The sequence below is a fragment of the Neofelis nebulosa genome, chromosome 8, assembly GCF_028018385.1.
Source record: "Neofelis nebulosa isolate mNeoNeb1 chromosome 8, mNeoNeb1.pri, whole genome shotgun sequence".
In the NCBI taxonomy this organism is placed as follows: domain Eukaryota; kingdom Metazoa; phylum Chordata; class Mammalia; order Carnivora; family Felidae; genus Neofelis; species Neofelis nebulosa.
In genome coordinates, this window is record NC_080789.1 from 81,168,941 (window position 1) to 81,183,774 (window position 14,834).

General features: G+C 36.8%; 1 long non-coding RNA gene across 5 annotated transcripts in view; it reads left to right on the top strand.

Moving 5' to 3' along the window:
- Window positions 1-130: 130 nt before the first annotated feature.
- LOC131519815 (uncharacterized) overlaps window positions 131-14,834 on the top strand; it is a 32,997-nt gene continuing 18,293 nt past the window's right edge. For 4 of the 5 annotated variants that reach the window (XR_009265808.1, XR_009265807.1, XR_009265806.1 and 1 more), the window contains exons 1-3: window positions 131-1,323; window positions 2,583-2,902; window positions 13,243-13,431. This is a non-coding gene — a long non-coding RNA (uncharacterized LOC131519815). Of the gene's footprint in view, window positions 1,324-2,582; window positions 2,903-3,387; window positions 3,537-13,242; window positions 13,432-14,834 lie in introns of all 5 variants that reach the window. The other variant, XR_009265810.1, reaches the window with a different exon arrangement.

Sequence of the window (14,834 nt, forward strand, 5' to 3'; positions counted from 1 at the left end):
AAGTTGATTTCCTCCAAGGCCCGCCCAGAGCTGCGCTTGTCACTCAACGCCAACACGCGCGTCACGTGACCCGAGCTGAGGGCCCTATCTTCAGAGCCACGCCTCTAATGGCTTGAGTAGTCCATGGAGGGTTGCCTTCTGAAAGGGGTTGACGCAGAAACTACCTCCTGTTGATCATAGCTTCTCATTCCTCTAGAATGACGGACGCAGTTCCTATGCCTAATGTATGCAAATAAAACCATCCGCAAAATGATACTCCCATCTGGGATTCTATAGGACTGTTCCTGAGAAAAGCCTGCCTGATGTTTTCACCACCTCTAGGCAGAGTTCAATAAAAACGAACTTAGCCAAATGCCTGACAGGTAGTAAGTGCTCAAGAAACAGTTGACTGGACGACTGCTCCATTTCTTCTCTGCATATCTGAACACTCAAGCACCGGAAGGCACCTAAACCCAGAGCCTCTCCAGACCATATGACATCAGTCAAAGACTCTGCTTGAGAATTATTTTTGTTCTTGGCCTCAGCTCCGGATCACAGCAATTTATATATGCCATCTCTGTTTCAGAGACAGTTTATTTTCAGCTGCCAAGCCACTTTTTTCCAAGCCTTCAGTCAAATAATTTCTCCTGAAGAAAAAGAAAAGAGAATGACATAACTGTCAGGGTTTTATTTCAAAAGAAGAGTGGTTATATAGATTTTTTGTGTGTGTTCATATCAAAGTGTCAATAACTGTTAAAGAGGAACAGTCAACTAGCAAGTCACTTGTCAATGATTCTTCCATCTTTGACATGGGAGAGATTTGAAGAACATTTATTTAGCAATTTTTTTATTAAATGTCTACTTGGCTTACTGGACTAAGTTGTGGCAATCTGAGAATGGACCAGATTTCATTCAAGATGTTTGCCTTCAAGGAGTTTATAGTCTAGTGGGAAAAATAAACAAGTAAAATCTGGGAACTTTGAGCATAAATCTCTGGAGCATTCATAGTCATTGTATAACAGGAATTCTTTAACATTTTGGATGTTATTTTCTCATCTTTCCACTGAACAAAATTGACTCAAGCCTTTAATAATCTCTGCTATGTACTTGCAGTGGAAAATGTCAACAAGTGATCCTAACAATTCTCCAGGAAGTGGAGGCTCAGGTGGTTAATGAGTAGTCCCAATATTGAGCTCAAAAGTCGGTCTTCTACATCCATTTTTTCTGTCGTGTGTTTCTATCATGAACACGTTTCCATTATAGCAGATTGATACTTTCTTACCCAAATTTATTTACCTATCTACTAGACCACGAAGTCAAAGACCACTTTTCATTTGTATATCTGTGAGTCTACTTCTTATTTGTTTTTGTATACGCATCAATATCATAGTATTTAGTGATTAGAAGAAAGATATTCAATAAATGCTTCTTAAACCAAGTACAGTTACCTTTATATCATTTTGTGTCTCATCTCTTTCTGCTGGAAACCTCAGATGAGTTTCTGAGAGTTTTCATTGATATGTCTGTATGTTTCCTCCGTCCCACTTACTCCAATATTCAATATTAAACAGACTTACGATAATAATAGAAACTAATACTTATTGAACATTTGCTATGTGCTGGCATAATTATCTTATGTGACTGGCTAAAAATTTTGAATCTACTAATTTGTCATAACATTAATCCTCCAAAGTAAGTATATTAATATATTCACTTTTTAGGTAAGGATAAAGAGTTACGGAGAGTAATTTAACCAAGTGGTAGAGCAGGATCCAAAGCCAGGTCTGCCCGATGAAAGGATTTGTTTATTCACCACAACACACTGCCTCTGCTTTTCACATCATTTGTTTATCAGTGGATCCAAATTTCACCACCTCCATGAAGTCTTTCCCTCCCTCACATAGTAATCTGTACTTTTTCTTTTTTAGTCTAAACTCAATGGTTTTTAGTATATTCACAGAATTGTGCAACCATCACCACAATCAACTTTGGAATATATTTATCACCTCAAAAGGAAATCTCGTACCCTTTGTCAGTCACTCCCCATTCCTCCCATTCCCTGCCCCTTAGGCTTAGACAGACACTAATCCACTTTGTATCTTTTTAGGTTTGCCTATTCTGGACATTTCATATGAATGCAATCATGCAATATGTAGTCTTTTGTGACTGGCTTCCTTCACTTCACATCATGTTTTCATAGTTCATTTAACCATTCCTCAGTTGGTGGACATTTGAGTTGTTTCCACTTTTGGGCTATTCGAATAATGCTTCTACAAACATTCATATACAAGTTTTTGGGTAAACATAACATTTTCATGGATATATATACCTAGGAGTTGGATTGCTGAGCCATTAGCTAATCCTGCTTAACCTTTTGAGAAACTGCCAGATTGTTTTCCAGAGTGAAAAACATTTTACATTCCCACTAGCAATGTGTGAAGTTTCTAATTTCTCCATAGTCCTCTTCTTATCTCCTCAAGAATTTAAGTGTACTAGAATTTATCCCTCTGTTACGTTAGGACTTACGACTCTATTACTTTTCAGGGTATTTTTCATAAGCCATCTTGTATTATTATTTACCTTTGTAATGCATGTACTTGCAGGCCCATCACCCTAATAGATTGTGACCTTTTGAGATGAGAAACATGGTTCCTGCCCTCAAGAGGATCAAATTTGGAGAAAAAGGTAGATAATGATATCAAATAGGGTGAGAACAAACACTGAAATCAAGTTTATTGTTAAAATGTGGAGGAGGAGCACCTCATTCAACCTGCGTTCAACAAAAGTACTTCTCAAAAATGTCAAGCTCAAGATGAGTATTGAAGAACCAGTAGGAATTGGCCAAGCTAAGAAGAGACAAAGAGTGCTCCATACACAGGCACGTATACCTTTGTATGTATCTCCTTGCCTATGAACTGTAGAGGTAAGTATAATGTGGAGGTCGGTATAGTGGAGGCAAAGGTGTGAATGTGTGGGAATGTGACAGGAGAAATGGGAACTGTAGATGGGTCAAGAGGAATGGAGAATTTTATAAACTGCGAAGAAGTTTCAAATCTATCCTGTAGGCAATGGAAAACAAATGGATTGTTTAAGTGGGGTTGGGGAGAATTACTTTAGCAGCAGTGTGCAGGTTGGATTATTAGATAGGGAACAGGTTTTTCTCTGGAAAAACAGGGAAAGAAGACTGATAGAACAACTAGAATGAGGAATTGTGGAAGCCCGAGTAGAGGTGGTACCCATGAAATTGGCTAAAAGGACTTGAAAGGCATGTAGGCAGCAAAAACATGGGAAAGAACTGAAGGTGTATTCCTGGTTTCTGGTGCTATTCAAAGAGGTAGGGGATTCAGGAAGAAGATGCTACACTTGCTGGTAAGAATAATGAAACACCACAACTTAGTCCTATTGCAGTTTATATGCAGTTGCAGTCATCCACAGAAAGGAGATGGATGTCCACCTAAAAGCTGGTCCACATTTCAAGACTTCTGATGCCACACATGCACCAAGAGGATGTAAGAAGATTTATTGGTCATGTAATGAGACTTTCCAGGAAGAGCAGGGTAGGTTTCCCAAACAAGTCCAAAATGGCTGGGAGAAGGGTGGAAGGAGGTTGGAAGAGAGACTGGCTCTTGGGGGTTTTATGGTGGCTAGGGCATGGTGCTAGGCTGAAAATTCCTACGTAGGGGCCAAGGCTTGTGTGGCTTGAATTTCCCACTGGCACCAAAGAAGGGAGCACCCATGCTTTCTCATCAGCCTGCACAGATGTAGGGCAAGAGGGAACAGATGAAGGCTTGAAAGTTGTCAACCTTCAAACACCAAATATGGAATCAGAGTCATTACTACGTATGTTTAGAGTTTAGTTTCATTTTGTTTACTCCAACAGGAAAATAATGTAATTGTGATATCTTTATATGCTTTGAAAATGATTGTAGCGGATACTTGCCTTCTCAAAATCTATTCCACTCTTCCCACACTGTGTGGCACACACCTGAGAAATTTGGGTGGAATTAACCTCACCTTTATCCCAAAGTGAATCTAATCAGGATAACCCTGACCTATGATGTTCCCTTAGCCACAGATGGTTTGGGATTGAGCACCAATCATAGGACTTTTGCTCCAAAATTGTGTAGTATGGCTCCCTCTCCCTCTCGATGTGAATGAGAAAGCATATGATCCTTGTTGCCGAAGGCAGTCATTTTGTGACCAAGAAAATGAACGAGAAATGGAGCTGAAACCCTGATCAAATAAAAAAAGATCTATAACATTGTATATAAGCAAAAGGATGTAAAATACAAACTGTGAAATTATTAAATAAGCACTTTTCTGGCCCCTTTCTCTTTCTATACTCGATTGTTCCATTATGTGAGCCTTCAAATCAAACCAGCATGGAGTCTGACCGTTTTGCTGCTCTCCTCAGTATTGAATACTGAATAGTGTATTGAATATTGGTTAAGTCAGTTTGAATTGATACTTTCCCTCAAGATACTTTCCTGTACGTAATGTGATATAAATGTGCATGTATGTGTTACTTAATTTACTTTATCCCCTAATGGTTGTCAGTTGCCATAATCTAGATTTCCCACCTTAGATGTATTCAGCTGGCATTTAATCAGAAAGACTGCATTCCAAACGTAGCAACCATAAATGTCTCTGCTATCATTATCTTCCATTAACACCTGAGGCTTTGCTAATCAATGGATGTGATAAACAGGTTTTCATAAGTGAAATTAGGGGCTCTCTATTAGCATAATGGATGTTATAAATTGACTCTCATTGATGAACCAGTGGTGTTCATGATACAAAGACTGAATAAAATATTTCAGAGACAGTCCCTACCTTGAATGACCAAGGTTATAAGAAGCTAGCAAACTCTGTAGTCTGCACTTTTAGGAACAGCACCCTTCAGACCCTCAAACAAAAAATGTCTAAAATCCTAATAATCTTCAGTATGCCAACGATGGAACAGTTTAATTTCTGCTTAACTGGAGGAAAAATCACGCTCATTATGGAGGTGACTGGAGACATCATGCTTATTATGGAGACAAGGAATAAATTACTTGTGCCCTTCCCTCCCGACTGTAGGTTCATTTTTTAGAATATCCCCAATGCAGATGCCATTAAACTGAGATCTTGGGATGGGCCGTTAAACTAAATTCAGACTGGCAGAGTGTGAAGGGCTACTAGTAAAGAGAAATTCCAAGATTTAAAAACTTGGACTACACACGGTCTCTGACCATAGTTACTTGCCTACAGAAGCAACAAGAAGCAATTAGTTCAAAAACCTAATATTAGCGGGAAGATATATTATTAAATAAACCTCAAGCCCGACTGATAATAGCCTGTGACTATTTAATCTTAAGCCTCAGACTTCCATATTCAACCTAATAGGAAATAAGCTGCCAAAATAGTGTAACCTCTTAAAAAGAGCATCTTCCCCCAATGACCATCTCGGACGGGGCCATAAAGAACACCGAAAGCAAAACAGTACCTGCCAAAAGAACCCATACCACTGCTATCCAGGAATCCTAACTACTCCTGTCTACAGATTATGACAAAGATCAGTGACTACTATGTAATGTGTCCAGATATACCCTGTTTAATTGGGAGTTTTCATTGCAATTACTTTGTCCTTTCTCTTCCATTGCATTTTGCATTTGTTGTCAGTAGGTGACTTGTCACTGGTTGCTAGAGCACAAGGAACTCCAGATGAAGATATAACACTTTGCAGAGACAGAAAGAAGATGCTCACTAATTACAGTGGTGGTGAGCAATAGGGTACACTACAGTGGATGTGGTAGTTGTTATCCAAACATGCATTTCACTCTGCCCCCATTGTGTAGTATTCAGATATATTGGATGAGCTTAACCCTAACCTTTTCCACGGTTAGTCCTAATTGGTGGAAGCCAGAAGTTACTCCCAAACCCCTTGCCACCATAAGTGGGGGCAGGCAGACCTAGTCCCAAGTCAATCATGGCATTACCCTAACCATAAGAATTGCTTCAGGGGGGCGCCTGGATGGCGCAGTCGGTTAAGCGTCCGACTTCAGCCAGGTCACGATCTCGCGGTCCGTGAGTTCGAGCCCCGCGTCAGGCTCTGGGCTGATGGCTCGGAGCCTGGAGCCTGTTTCCGATTCTGTGTCTCCCGCTCTCTCTGCCCCTCCCCCGTTCATGCTCTGTCTCTCTCTGTCCCAAAAATAAATAAAAAACGTTGAAAAAAAAATTAAAAAAAAAAAAAAAGAATTGCTTCAGGGATCATCCAATAGGCACAAAACTCAGGACCAATGTTCAGTGCTTGTTGGAAGGAACTTTCTCTCTTCCTGAGAATCCAAACGGAAAAGCGTGTAATTCCTATTGCTTTTAATAGTCATCTTGTGACCATAAAGGAAACCAGTCTGAGGATAAAAACAGATACAGATTATAGAAAAAAGATGATATAATTCAGAGAAATGGAGCTGAAGCTTTGATCAAATCAGTTCTAAAGCTTCTCTCACCTCTATAGGACTTTTCATTTCTCCAAACAATTTTCATTTATCATTTAATCCAATGTGAATTAGGTTTTCTGTTACCTTCAATCCCAAGAGTTTTAACTGGTAGAAAGATTTTGTATCTCTGTCTTCATATTAAATGTCAGAAAATGAATTGTCACTTTCTTAAAATGGGAGTTTTTTCCACCTTCTTCGCTTTCCCTTTGTCTATGTTCATGCCAGAGTGAGACTGAAAATGATGTACTGTCCCTGAGCAGTTCTTTAAGATTCATATGATACTCAGCTTTCACATTAATCCAATGGAAACTATTTCAGATATGTTTTTAGAACAATATATATAAAATATGGAAAGAGTACACTAAGAAAGTCTTCAATCAGGTCCCTCCTCTAAGCAGGTCTCTTATGAATTCTGTGCAGCATCTAACCCATTTATGAAATCTCCATTATGTAGGAGATACGTGATCTCTCACTTCACACTAGTTTGCAAGTTGTCATTAGCCACCATTTTGGTTTGCACAGTTTGGCTTGATTTATAATTGGGCAAAAATCACTCCCTTAATGTCTAAAAAACTTTTGCACAGTGAAGGAAACCATCAACAAAATGAAAAGGAAAACTACTGAATGGGAGAAGATATTTACAAATGATATGTCCCATAAAGGGTTAATGTCTAAAATATATAAAAACCTTATACAACTCAACACCTATATATATATATATATATATATATATATATATGATTAACAAATAAGCAAAGGACCTGAATAGACATTTTTTTCAAAGACATACAGATGGCCGAACAGATACATGAAAAAATGGTTAACATCACCAATTATCAGGGAAATTTACAAATCAAAACTACAATCAAAACTACAATGAAATATCACCTCACAGCTATCAGAATGGCTAGTATCAAAAAGACAAGAAATAAGTGTTCATGAGGATATGGAGAATAGGAGCCTTTGTGCACTGTTAATGGGAATGTAAATTGGTGCAGCCACTGTGGAAAACAGTATAGAGGTTCCTCAAAAAGTTAAAAATAGAAGTGCCATTATAATCCAGCAATTCCACTTTGGGGTATTTATCTGGAAAAAAAATGGAAACACTAATTGGAAAAGATATATGCAGTCCCACTTGTTGCAACATTGTTTATAGCAACCAAGATATGGAAGCAACCTAAGTGTCCATCAATAGATGAATAAATAAAGATGGGGTACACATACATAAAGGAATATTACTCAGCTATAAAAAAAGAATGAGATCTTGCCATTTGCAACAACATGAATGGACTTAGAAGGCATTATGCTACATGAAATAAGAGAAAGACAAATATATGATTTCACTTATATATGGAATCTTTAAAAAAAAAGGCAGGAACAGATTCATAGATACAGAGAACAGACTGGTGGTTGCCAAAGAGTTGGGGGTTGGGGGGGATGGGCCAAATAGGTGAAGGAGATAACGAGATACAAAATTCCAGTTATAAAATACATAAGTCGCAGGGATTTAAAGTACAGTATAGGGAATATAGTCAATAATAATATAATAACTTTGTATGGTGACAGATGATAACTAGACTTGTTCTGATTATTTTGTAATGTACATAAATGTTAAATCACTATGTTGTACACCGGAAACTAGGATAAAATTGTATGTCGACTGTATGTCAATAAAAAAATATGAACTTCTTCTCTTATTATCTCAGTGCCTAATACACAAAAAGAAGCCAGCATGTCATCCATGTAATCATTATAATAAATTAATAAAAAACTAATTTACATAATGAGCTGCATTTAACTATGTACTCCAAATGATAACTCAGAGATGAAGCACATGTGTCCACTCTACTTCCTTTACTCTTCACTATATCCTTAAAAATAAAGCATCAGTGGAATGAAACTGTCTAAAACATTAAAAATCAATGCTGGAAACTTTTTTATATTTTAGATTGATTCTAACACCTAAATTATTCACATAATTCCCAATGCTTAAATGTCACATCTCTGGCTGCTAAACAGTACTTTTTATGACAATATTGAAAAATCAAAAAGTGAGCTAGGTTTTGCATCTATATTAAACCATCATATTGCTTCTTTAGAAGTTACTCTACCACTTTTGCAGATGGAGCAAGCAATACTCTGGGCAGAAAGCCATGTGAGAGCTGCTACAATAAAGATAAATTGAATTTAAATTAAACTTTTTCAAAAGTTTTGGTGCACCACAAAATTTACACATCATGAGAAAACTCTGAAGTTTGAAAAATGGAGTTTGAAAGACCATGGTCGAATCCCACTCAACATTCTCCCCACGCAGCATTCTCCCGAGAATTGATCACTTTTTTAAGTTGACCAGGAAAAACCAAGTACTGCATATGAACAGTGGAAGGCCCTTCCATTTATTTCTCTTTCTTTAAGTCTTGGATATTAATTCTAATGATAAAGAGAATCCCATGTCCTTATACCAATCTGAAAGTTGTCCCTATTGGAGACCAACTGTGCCTGTGCATTTCTTACATTGTTACTGCAGGAGTAACTGGCAACAATTTAAATTATAAATAAATGAAAGACTAGTCAATTTTTCCTTTGATAATAGTTTTCTAAGTTCAAAAGCATAGTTATAAGGATATAAAGTTGTGAGGATATTAAGGCACAGGGTGTATGAGACCTGCAGTTGTGTAAATCTGTTTTTGGGAATAAGCCACAAACCCACTGCTTTTTTAGGGGAAGAGGTGAATATACTAACAGCCAAGGTATTGTTTTGCCTGTTATTCACATTATAAGTTTTTGTATTATTTTAACACATTTATCAGAATCTTTGCTTAAGATGTGTCTTAAACCCCAACATAATTATGATGATTTGCCTAATTTTTCTACCCCAAATTATAATGTAACAAATGTTAACAATGCCTTTAAATAATAGTACCTAAAGATTAAGTAACAATAAAATTAGCTTTTACCTCACCAAAGTTTTTTTTAGTAAAATTAGGTTTATGAGATACCCAAATCTAGATTCTTACAAAAATACTTGATAGGCTTTTGAGTAAAATATGGATTATATGAGTCCTGTTACAAAGAGTATGAACAATGGTATGCTCTGTTTTCCAGTAAAATGTTATGAATCCTTGATGACTATGTGATTATTGCATAGGCAACATGTCACCCAAGTTTATAATAGCATGAAGATATTGTTAACAATCTATAGTGATATGAATATGCTTTACATTCAGTACATGTAAATGTAAGATCGATAGATAGCTCCTAACTATATGTATTCACTAAAATATACATGCATTTGAGACTACCAGCCACTGTCTCTTTACAGAAATTCACTCCCCCATCAACTTCAACAAAATTATTCTCTGCGGATTCTCTGACTTTTCAGACCAGTCTTGTGATCTTCATTCCAATTCATAGGGTCTTCCTTCTTCTTTATCCTCCACTTCAAGTAGCTGTTCCACAAGTTTTCATCCTTTATTCTCTTCTCACTCAGATTTAGCCATTCTCTGTGGTTAATTTTTTCTACTGTCCACCAACTTGATCTCCTTAATGCATATGATTCTGGAATACACTGGCATCTTCTGTATAGAGTTTTCTCACTCAGCCTACATTAATGCATTCTACATGTCCACAAAACTCATGCATATTATCCACCTTTGATCCCATGGAAGTTTTTTTTTTTTTTAACTCTCCAGCCACAATTATCTCTTGAGTTCAGAATATACCTGAATATAGTTGCCTATGAGATATGCACCTAGATGTCCCATAGGCAAATTACATGTTCCACAACAAACTCATTATCCATCCTCCACAAAACCTTTCTGTTCAACCTCACTTAATTGCTTTTGTATGGTCTGCATTAGTTAGGACACTAGTTTCAGCAATCTTAACAAAGGCTGGAAAATAGTGACTTAAACAAGCAAAGTCTTGATTTCTATTTCACATGCAAAGTAATCCAGGGCTGGTCTGGTGGTTCCATAGAGAGCCATCACCCCCTCCTCACATCTTGTTGCTCTCCCAATTTTTAACACATGGCTTTTTTTGCATGATCTGATTGACATGCTCCGGCTCCTGCTATCATGTCTGCATTCTAACTGGCAGAAAAAGGGAGAGAAGGAAGTAAAGGTAATACGTCTCCTTTTTAAGTGGATGGCACAGAAGGCACACATTTGACTTCAATTCGCATCCCATTGGCTAGAACTTTGCCATATAACCATGCTTAGCTACAGGGGAAGCTGGGAATTTTTTTGTTGTTGTTGTTTTTTTCAGGGCAGCTTTTGTGCCCTGCTAAAACTCAGAGATTCTATTACAAAAGAGGAAGGGGATAATGTATTCTGGAGAACGACCATCAATCCCTCTCACATCCGGTACTGTAAGAAACTCTTTGACCCTCTTTCCTCTACCTCCTTTCTGCTACTGCTTTCTTAACATGTATTTGTTCTTCCCATGTATATGCACACTTGGTTTTTGATGCTGTAATCTGAATGAGATGGAAAAGAATGCACTCACAAATCATTGGCTATATACTGTGTAACTAAGGCTGTACTAATTCACTCTAACAAAGTGGGTTAACTCTAACAAACAACCACCTCTGGCACCATCAGTAGCTGTGATCAGGGATACTACTTGATTGAGCTTGAGATAGTCTATGGTCAACTTCCAGGTGCCATCCAGTTTTTGGAGGAGCCAGACAAGTGAATCAAAATGGAGATATGATGGGCCCACTACCTATGCATTCTTTAGCAACTTATTCTAGGCTTTGGAGGCCATGCAGTTTCTGTTGCAGCCAGTGAACCCACTGTAAGCTACACCTTGGACACAACTCCATTTTTTAAATTGCCTTTCATATGCTTCCATTCTAACTGGGAGCCCTTGATGATGTGTTAGGCTTCAATTTTGCTATGATTCTAAAACTGCTTTAAAAAAATAAAGTTTATTAATTTTTTAAATTAGAAAGCCCTATAGGAGGAAAAGGTGTCAACATCATATACACTAATAATCAAAGTCATTTTAAAACAAGCCTTTTAGGGGCGCCTGGGTGGCTCAGTCGGTTAAGCGTCTGATTTTAACTCAGGTCATGATCTCACAGTCTGTGAGTTCGAGCCCCGCGTCGGGCTCTGTGCTGACAGCTCAGAGCCTGGAGCCTGTTTCAGATTCTGTGTCTCCCTCTCTCTCTGACCCTCCCCCATTCATGCTCTGTCTCTCTCTGTCTCAAAAATAAACGTTAAAAAAAATTAAAAAAAAAAAACAAGCCTTTTAAATTCTATGACCCTGGTGGTTGTTTTTCACTCTTTGGTTGGTATCCATTAAAAAAAATTAGACGTAAGAAAAAGGAAAAGAAGAATTTTAAATAATAGGTTATAATATTGTGTTAATTCACACATAATGCTATCAGTTTCCCTGTTTGATTTATGAATATTTATTCTATAAGGGTTTACAGTAATGAAAAATACACAATATATCCTGTTTGATTAAATGGTTACTAGGCAGAGTTGGTAGCTATTTAATCAAAGCCTGAGTAACATTATTTCTGTGGTGAAAAACAAATTTTGTTTATACCAGTTCTCCTCATGGTACCTTTTCAGTCACATAACATACAACAGTACAAAGACTGGGCTTAAATACATCTTACATATATGATTAATACTTAAAGCTTTAAAATAAGTATTCACCAGTGTATGATATCATGGGAAACAGAATTTTGGAGGTTAAAGGAGCTTACATGCTATTTTATTTAAACTTCTCTCTGAATTCATTTATCCCTTCACCCACATTTAAGCAACAATTCAGCAGAAACCAGTATAAAACCTCCCACAGAATGTTTTTTTTTCACTTGAAAGTAAAATAAATTAACAAAAAGTAAAAACTAGTTTACTTAATTTGCATGTAAACAGCCTCAGAAAATTAAAAGATTGAGAGTCGAGAAAGGATTTTAATTTAAAGTAATTTAAACTTTCAACTACATAATAAAGAACATAAGGAAAAATTATGCTTTCATTTTAGAAGGTTAGAATGGGCTTCTAAAGCAAGGTCAGTTTCTTGGAGTTTGAAGAGTCAAAATTTTTATTAAAGGGGACTTTCCTTTTTTAAACAAGATTAGCATGCCATCAAACAAAAAGATGGCACTATTCCATTTTTCTGCAAGTCTTTTTATTTCTTCTTCAGAAAGGCAATATCCACTTATTTTAAGATTACCCATTACTGGCATCATTCATACAAAATGTAGTTTCCCAAAGTTAAGAATAAGATGAGAAAATAACAAATGTCATTGCATACAAACAGCAAATACAGTTGATTGCAGAAACCAATGAAACACCTCATTGGTCACTGGGTTATTTGTATCCTTCCTAGAATATGAGTTTTGAGCATTTCCATGTCTGTTCTGAAACTTTTAATTATCCCTTTTAGTCATGGATAGTATTTGGTCAGGTGGTAATGAATAAATGAATAATATCACCCAGCAGTATGGCAGTATTAATATGGTCAAAAGCCAGATAAACTTGCTGTCCTTCCAAGTCAAATAGTACTTCTAATGCTGTTAAGTTGGTTATTTGGTTTTTGGCCATCTCTTTAAGAATAAGAAAGCTCTATATTTTTATGGATAAAATAGGACTTGTTAATGAGAATGTAGAAGAATTTAGCATGGCAATTACTAAAAGTCCATTTTCCTTACAAACTGAGGAGAAATTTTTTACCATTGTTTTCATGCAATGCTGGGTGATACTTGAAGATGCAGAGAAAGGTCATGGTGGAAGTAATAGTAATTTTTTTTTAATTCTTGGTTTAGTAAAACTCATTACAAGTATTCTGGATCCATTTTTGGCTAAGTGAAGAGGAAAGTTTTACCAGCTGATGGCCGTTTGATGACCTACATGGAAAGAACTGGTAGACTCAGGAGAGCACAATTGAGAGAAGTGATCACATCACAAAATGTGACATCATTCTTTGGCACCAGCTGGCATCCTGGACATGGAGAGTGAGTTATATTCTCAACCCTGAATTTTCCCCTCCAGATTACCCTTGTGGCTCACCAGAGGGCAGTGTGCAGTAATCGGCCCTACTGCTTCCTGCATTGGATGTCTCCTATGGGACAATGTCAAATAATCAGAACCAGAAATCAGGCAAGATAATAGATTATGGAAGTTGTTTTGTTAGACTTGTTGTATCTATTCCCCCTACATAGAATTCTTAATATTGAGAAATTAATCAATCACTACATGAGACATAAGGTAATGAGCTTTTAGTGAATCCTGTGTTACAGTTTCAGATTTATGACAATAGTCTTGGGATTACTAAACTCAGTTCTCCTCTTTAGACTCACAAATGCATAATATTATTCAAATGTGAATAAATTTCCTTCCTTCACATGTCTCACACCTGAATTCTCAAGAGTTTTCAATCTTATACACAATTGAATAATTCACTGAACACTTTATTGAACAATTGGAGTGTGGGATATAACAAGATAAAGCACCTATAAATCCTGCTCAAAATGAGCTTGAAATCTATCAAGGGACTAAAGTGTAAGTGAAAAATTAAATACATGATCAGAATTGTACAAAGCGGGAGATACATATAAAATGTTATGAAAATTCAGAGGATGGAGACATGAAGGCTTTTGGGAAGGGTTCAGAATCTCAGCTGAATCTTGCAGCTGAGGCAAAATTCTTAGACATATTGAAAGTGATAACAGCACATCCTAGATAAAGAAAACATTATGGATATGGCAGGTTAAAGGACCTATGAGCTTAAGAGAAAGTAAAAGGTAGTAGTAGAAATAATGCTAGAGAGCTATATTGTGAACAAGGTCCATGAGAGTATTGAACACCAGGATGAGATGCTCCCAAAACTGAGCTGACAATGGGAAGTTGTAGGAGCGGACCTAAATTAGCACTTGCCCTATATACTAAGAAAATTGATCTTACAGTATTGTGAGGGATGGATTAGACAAGTAAGAATCCAAAGGTAGAGGGTTGAGTTAGAAGGCTATTTCAATAATCCTGCATACAATCTGGTTGAATAAACAAAAAGAACTAAATATGACTTCCTTTAATATTTTTAGAATTTTTTTATGTATTAGCTGAAAAAGCCTGTGGTGGAGTCTCATTTGTCCAAATACATTGTTATATTTTTGCCCAACTCTGCTGACAGTTACAAAACCCAGAAACCAAGCTGTGAAAGAAACTTTTCCAGTTGAAGCATCTGCTTTTGTTGAAATTTTTTCAATCATATAGGAAGTTTTGTAGTTGCCTTGATCTCATCTGTTAGTTTTTCTACTCAAATTAAATAAATGACATCATAAGTGGCATGGACTTGTTTCTTAGCCACCAAAAAAAAAAGGTCTAGTAGTAAATTTTCCACATTTGACTTCTATATTCC